The sequence below is a fragment of the Oryctolagus cuniculus genome, chromosome 7 (assembly GCF_051225735.1).
Source record: "Oryctolagus cuniculus isolate XC-2025 breed Fujian yellow rabbit chromosome 7, ASM5122573v1, whole genome shotgun sequence".
NCBI classification, from domain to species: Eukaryota; Metazoa; Chordata; class Mammalia; order Lagomorpha; family Leporidae; genus Oryctolagus; species Oryctolagus cuniculus.
In genome coordinates this window covers 144,486,726-144,494,169 of record NC_142873.1, presented here as the reverse complement: position 1 = coordinate 144,494,169, position 7,444 = coordinate 144,486,726, and positions in this window count along the sequence as shown.

Here is a 7,444-nt window from a genome sequence, read left to right as displayed (position 1 = left end):
ACCCAAATACATTGTATATTTGAGGCCTCCCGGGTTCCATCATTAGCTAGTTTTCCTTTGGACCACTCACTGCTGCTGCAAAGGGGAAAATCCGATCATCATTCTCTGATCATGGCTTCTGCCATGGCTTCTTTGACTCCCCATGACCTCTGGGGGAAAGCTCAAGGCCCCGTAAGTGACATCCAAGCTGGGCGCCATCACAGGTATAATTTTACATTTATTGCATGCATCTGCCTAAAGCCTGTCTCTTTCACTACACTGCAGACCACTGCCGTCTGTCATTGCGTCACCTGCACCTGCCACAGTTCTTGGCACACAGAAGCTACTTAAACACTTGTTAACTGAGGGAATGTGTGCACACAATAGAGCCGTGTGTCCTTGCCTGGGAGTGCCTGGGCTGGGTGTCAGCATTCATGGGTTCTACCCTCCCCCATTCTTGACTGTGGACTGAGCCCTCCATGGACTTGACCCTCAGGGCAACTGTGCGACCTGGCTTCTCGGAGGCCCCGAGGCCGGGAATGGGCAAAGGTCACTGACACCACCTGCCCACTCCCGGATGGCTTCAATGGCTTCGCTTCCGCAGTGTTTGTTTTACAGGCACTGTGAGGTTTCAGGACCCAAAGGCCTACCACAAGCGTGTGAAGAATGCTCGCCTCTTGTCAGCTTTGCATGCCTTTCTCTCCGGAGAGGAGATTCTTCTGGAAACTACAGTCGCCAGCAGCGAGATGAATGCTTTGGCTGATTTTGAAGAGGAGCTGCTTTGTATTCCAGAAGGCAAACCAGTCAGATTTCTCTGCTCACTCACCTGTCCCAGAAAACCCAGCACAGGCACGCTCGGCTGCTCCAGCCTGGCCAGGCAGAAGCCACAACCGCGGAGGTGGCAGGTCCCCGGCCGAGGGCAGAGTGGAGGTTGAAGTTGGGCAGATGGGTGGAAGAGTGGCTCCCAGGTGCCCCCAGCTCACTCGCTCTCGCTCCCTTTTAAGCTCTGTTGTTGCCAACTCAACTACCCTAGGGGGCGCTGGCAGCCCTACACACGTCCACTGCCCTCCTTCCTGCCCTGACCCAGGAGCCCCCTCAAGGTGCCCTTGACACTTCCGCAGGGCTCAGGTGCAAGGACAGCCAGGCGGCTTTGTCTGAGTGAAGTTGGCAGAAGCTGGTCCTGAGCCCTCGGCCCTGGGCCCCACGGGGAGGTTGTGATGCCCTCCTTGTCCTTGCAATGACCCCTGGCCCGGCACAGGGATACAGCTTTAGGCAGTCCCGGCGGGCCGAGGTTTGGCTCTGGGGGGCTTTGCCAGGCCGAACCTTGCTGCCTCCTGGTGTAACGTCCACCTCTCCTGCTGGATGCGGCTCCATGAAAGAGAGCTTTGCATTGCTCAGCTCGGGTGCCCAGGCATGAGCACTAAGACACGGGTCCCCAGGCATAAGCACTAAGACATCAAATATTTATTATTTCAGATGTTTATTTCTTATTTAAATTACAGAGAGAGGTGGGGAGATCATCCATCCGCTGGTTCACTTCCCAAATACCTACAACAGATAGGGCTAGGCCAGGAGACCACAGCCAGAAGTCTGGAGCCTCATTCGGATCTCCATGTGGGTATCAGGGATAGTCACCTTCCGCCTCCAGGATGAATTATTAGGAAGCTTGATCCGAAGCGAAGGAGCCAGGGCTTGAACCGGCACTCCAGCTCGGAGTCGGGCATCCCCGGAGGCAGCTTGAGCCGCTGCACCACAGTACCTACTCCCGGCAAATATTTATTGAGTCCGAGTCCATGCTGGAGGGCTTCCTGTCTGAGACGCTTTGGAAACACAGCTCAGGCTGGGCCAGTCCAGCCCCTCTTCCCCAACCTCCCCCTCTAGGAGGCCCAGAGACCAAAGCCTGGAGGTAGCTGTCTTCAAGAAGCTGCGAGCTTCCACTTATCACATCCTTCTCTGATGGAAGAACTCTCAGATACCCACTCAGGACAGAGAGAGAGAGAGAGAGAGAGAGAGAGAGAGAGAGAGAGAGAAACAGGGGTGCGCACTGGGCTTTGTGGTTAAGAAGCCTGTGTCCCTCTCATATCAGAGTGCCTGGCTCCTGACTCCAGGTGTTACCGGAGAATGGCAGGGTCCTTGTCTTCGCACAAGAAAGAATTCAGGCGTGAGACAGAGAGTAGTGGAAAGCAAAATAACAAGGTTTATTAGGGTAGGGACATCTGCAAGAATGGATGGGCACCTCTCCAGACAGGACCTGAGAGAGAGTGCCCAGTTGCTCAGACTTGGGGGGGAGGGGGGCGAGGTTACATGGTTGAGTGGAGAGATTACACCTGGGCAGGCCAGGCGGGCGGTCAGCAGAGAGGTAGAGGGCTGAGCATGCAGTCCGGTTGAGGCCGAGGGGGTTTAAGGAGATGGGTCTCTGTCTTCACACATCTCCTCCTGAACAAAGGATTTTATGGCTGTAAATATTAAGAAGCTCCTATCTGAGTTTTCCCTTGAAGGTATCAGACAGGAGGAAGCCTAGCTGGCGCCATCCAGGGTTCAGAGGAAGGGTGAGCAGGACCCCCTAGAGAATGGGGATCCGGAGCAGGGTGTTTGAAATGCAGATACTGGGCTGCATCTGGGAGATTGTGGAAGATTTGTCAGGCAGAAGGGGCGGGGACCTCCACCTGGCAGGTTATCAGGTAGAAGGGGGCAGGGCAGAATGCGAATGCCAGGCTGTCCCTGAAACATTATCGGGATGACTTTGAGATGTAGATGCATATGCTGGATATAAATGTCTTCTCTTTATGCCTGTCATACACACATAAGCTCATGTCTAACTTCCTACCTAACACAGGTTCCTGTGGATGCAAACCCTTGGAGGCAGTGGTGACGGTGTGAGTAGTTTTGGTTCCTGCCCCCTGGGTTGAGTTCCTGGCTTCTGGCTAAGGCCTTAGTCTAGCCCTAACCATTGTAGGCATTAGGGGAGGGAACCAGTGGATGGGAATAAAGTATCTCTCTGTCTTTCTCTGTGTGTCATTTTTAGACTAAAATAATGAAATTATTTATTATAATAAACAATAAAATAAAAATAAATAATGAAAATAGCAAGACCAGAAACTACCCAACTGATTACCCAGCCAGTCTTTTATTTCCTCTGTTAGAGTCGACTGCCCGAAAAACGTCACCAAGAGACATCTCTTATGCAAACAGCAAGGGGAAGCTTTATTGATTATCCAGCATGCTGGGGCTGTCTGACCATACATGAACAGAGCAGCCCCGAATAACCAAAGGTTAGGGTTTATAAAGGCAAAAACCGCAAAACCGGGAAGGGGAAGAGAATACACGGTTGTTAAGCGGTTGCTAAAGTCTTACAATCAGCAATTATGATCTTAAGACATAGACAAATCACATCTTCATTATTAGCCCAGGTAACCCAGGTGTAACCTTTCTACTTTTAAGCTTGAGCAATCATGCTAGGGGGTTTTTGTGTGTTGCCAAGGGTGATGTAGTGCACTGCTATTGTCCGACTATTTGAGATCATAGTTTCGGACCAGAGTCTCACGGTGGGGGGGTGCTTTCCCAGAATGCAGTCTCAAGTGCTCCAAAATGGAGTCCCTACTGCCAAGGTGCTACTCTGTCTTATTTTTTTTACAGCTGTACCAGCAAGGTTTAAACCTGTAAGCTTAAGCTTAACTTTTTACACCTGCACATATATAATTTTAACTCTTCACCTCTCTGCTTCTAATAACTCGTTCCCTAGTATAGGCTTCTTGCTGTTTTTTTCTGAAAATCCATCTTCACTCAGCCAGTGTAATCTTTCTTTTCTCTCCTTCCTCCCCCTGCTTTCCTCAATTCCTTCCTTCCTTCTTTCTCTCTCTCCCTCTCTCTCCCCCCACCCTTCCCCCATCTTACCAGGCTTAGTTCACTGTCCTTCCCTTGTGTCCAACCCTGTGTAGTAGCCACAGCTGGGTCCTCTGCACGGGGACCCTGGCGTGGGTCTTTACAAGATGACCTGTGACTTCCGGATGTGGAGGTGTGGTGAACACAGTCTCTTTCCAGAGGGCAGGGCCAGATTACCGTGGCACGTGCGGAGGGTGACCTTGGCGAAGCAGCCCCTGGCTGAGACGCAGCAGCATCAATGCCAGCCAACAGCACCAGCTTCTGGGGGCAGAGGCCGCGAGGACGCCAGCGCCCCTGCGTGTGGGGCTGAGGCAGAGCAGGACAGGGCTCCAGCATCCGGTCACCTTGCAAGGCCCTGAGTGGGGCTTGCCGGTCTAGCTCCCCAGTAGCCTCTCCACACAGGCACAATGGACAGCCTGGCCAGGCCGATGGCCCCTTGGAAGGCAGTGGCCACCTCCTCGGAGCACTTCGCACTCGGGTTGACATGACCACTGTGGTCCCCGACGGCAACCAATGCCTTGAACCTGGGCCCTGGCCAGCCAGCTGCTGCGTTTACACTGTCACAAACTTCAAAACCTCTTCCTTCAGGGATGCCACCAGGAAAAAGTCAATGATCTCAGACTCTCTGATGTCAGGGAGAAGTGAGAGATCTCCGGGGACTTGATCGTCATGTCCTTGACCCGGCGGCCCAGCTTGGTGACAGAGGAGCCACTCTGGCCTCAGCCCAGCCCTGACCCTGACCATGAGTCCTGCCCTGGATGCCCCTGGCGAAGCCTCTGCAGAAGTGGCCGCAGTCTCCCGTTCCATGGCCGCCCAGCATCCTGCTGCACCTGTGTCATCCGCCATTTGGTGTTCTCTCAGAGGGGAAGCCAGTGTAACCTTTCTGAAGGGCGAGTTGGGTTGACCTCAGCCCTGATTGAGACTCCTCCACGGCTCCCCACAGCTCTCAGCTCAAACAAGTGAGTCTGGCCTGGCTCCAGCCTGCTTTCCGGCTTCAGGACGCCAAGCCCGACGCAGGCGGTTCCAGCATCTCTGTCTTGGTGGTGTTGCTCCTTTGCTTGGGACACCCTCCTTCTCCTCCTTTCCCCTTCTCCTGCTAATCCTACTCCTAGATCAAGAGTCAGCCGAGGGCAGCCTGCAGTGCCGGCATCCCATATGGGCGCTGGTTTGAGTCCTGGCTGCTCCTCTTCCGATCCAGCTCTCTGCTGTGGCCTGGGAAAGCAGTAGAAGATGGCCCAAGTCCTTGGGTCCCTGCACCACATGGAGACCTGGAAGAAACTCCTGGCTCCTGGCTCCAGTCATTGCACCCATCTGGGGAGTGAACCAGTGGATGGAAGGCCTCTCTCTCTCTCTCTCTCTCTCTGCCTCTGCCTCTCTGTAATTCTGCCTTTCAAATAAATAAATAAATAAATAAATCTTTTAAAAAAAAGAGATTCAGTTGAGGAGCAACCATACCTTATGTGCCTCACCACGCAAAGCCACAGAAAGGACACACGACCACCTGAGACGTCTTTTTGCCAAAAAATATCAGACCTGAACGTTATCAAACCCCCAGGTGTATAGGAAATATGGAGCACAAGGAACAAGTTCAGCAACCAGCCAACTCCCCCACAACGTGGGAAATTCATCAAATAACTCAGTTCCTTTGACAGAGAATTAGGAAATGAAACAAGTGGCAGGTTAAGAGAGGTTTGAGAGATACGCTAACCACGGCCAGCAAGTATATATATCAAGGTCACGTCACTAACCGTCAGGGAAATGCAAGTCGAAACCACGCTGAGATGGCGTTAAGCTCAGTTGGGATGACTGTAATAAAAAAAAGATTAGAAACAACAGCAGCTAATGCTGGCAAGGATGTGGAGAAAGAGAAACTCTCGCCTACTGTTGTGATGGATGCAAATTAGAGCAGCCAGCATGGAACACGTAGGGAAGTTCCTCACAAAGCCTAAACATGACCCAAAAGCTGGGGTGTGGGTGCACGTTAGCAGGAAGGCGACCGGCCCTCCTGTGTGCCACACAGCACTCCTCACGGTAGCCAAGGTAGGAACCGACCGCGGTGCCCACTGGGGGATGAGGCACGAAGGAAACGTGCCGTAGATTCACAGCAGGATCTTACTCCGTCATGAAGAATGAAATCCTGACGTTTGTAGCAACGTGGGTGGAAGTGGAGGCCCTTACGCTAAGTGACGTAAGCTGGGCACACAAAGATGAATGCCACATGTTCTCACTTATATATGGAAGCTAAAAAATATTGATTTCAGGGGCTGGCGCTGTGGCATAGCAGCTAAAGCCTCTACCTGTGGTGCTGGCATCCCATATGGGTGCCGGTTTGTGTCCTGGCTGCCCCCACTTAAATCCAGCTACCTGCTAATGGCCTGGGAAAGCAGCAGATGATGGCCTAAGTGCTTGGCCACCTGCATCCATGTAGGAGACCAAGAAGAAGCTCCTGGCTCCTGGCTTCAGATCGGCCCAGTTCCAGCTGTTGTGGCCATTTGGGGAGTGAACCAGTAGATGAAAGACCTCTCTCTCTGCCTCCCCTTCTCTCTATAGCTCTCTCAAATAAATAAGTAAATCTCTAAAAAGAGTTGACTTCATAGAACTAGAGACTAGAATAGTGCCACTAGAGGTAGGGAAGAGGAGGGGACACAGGACAGAGGGGGTCAGGTATTGGGTCCCAAAATACGGTCAGACAGGAGTGTGCTCCAGTGTTCACAGGCCAGGTGTGTGAGAAATTACATATTTCTATATGTGCATTTTATATATTAACTATATATTTTCTAATTCATTATATGTTTTATAAAGAGCTGCAAGTCAGAGTTTGAAAGTTTCCAACACAAAGGATTGTTGACCGTTTAAGGAGATGCAGATGCTGACCATCTTGACTTAATCACCATACATTATAAACATGCGAAGGATTTATCACACTGTATCCCATACATGTGCAATTTTTATGTGTCAACTAACAAGAAAGAGGGAGGGGCTGGCATTGTGGAGCAGTGTCCTAAGCTGATGAAATAATCCGGGTCAGGAGGTCACGGTCACTGAAGCTGGTGGTGGCTACATGTGGATTTCTTACACCATGGGTTCCATTTTGTGTTACTTCTTGTTTGATCAGTTCTTTTTCCTTTTAGATTTATTTATATGAAATGCCCACAACAGCCAGCTCTGGGCTGGGCCAAAGCCAGCCCAGAACTGCCTGCCACATGCATGGCAGGGACCCAGGCACTCGGGGCCATCATCTGCTGTCTCCCAGGTTCGTGGGCAGGGAGCAGAATGGGGGGGAGTGGAGTAGCTGGGACTTGAACCAAGTCCTCCCATGTGGGATGCCGGTGTCCTCCACAGCACCTTCACCTGCTGTACCACAACACCCACCCCTCTTTTTTTTTTAATGAAGTTTTCTTGTTAATATTTGTTGATGATAAAGTATCCTCTTAATTTAGAATGAGAAATCCTTTTGTGCTGAGGTTTCCTTTTAAGCCACATGTTATATTATCTTGAAAGAATAATTTCAACCAAAATATAGGAAGAGTGACGAGGGAGACGGCTGCACCAGCGGGATCCTTGAGCCCTGTCTCCAAAGCAG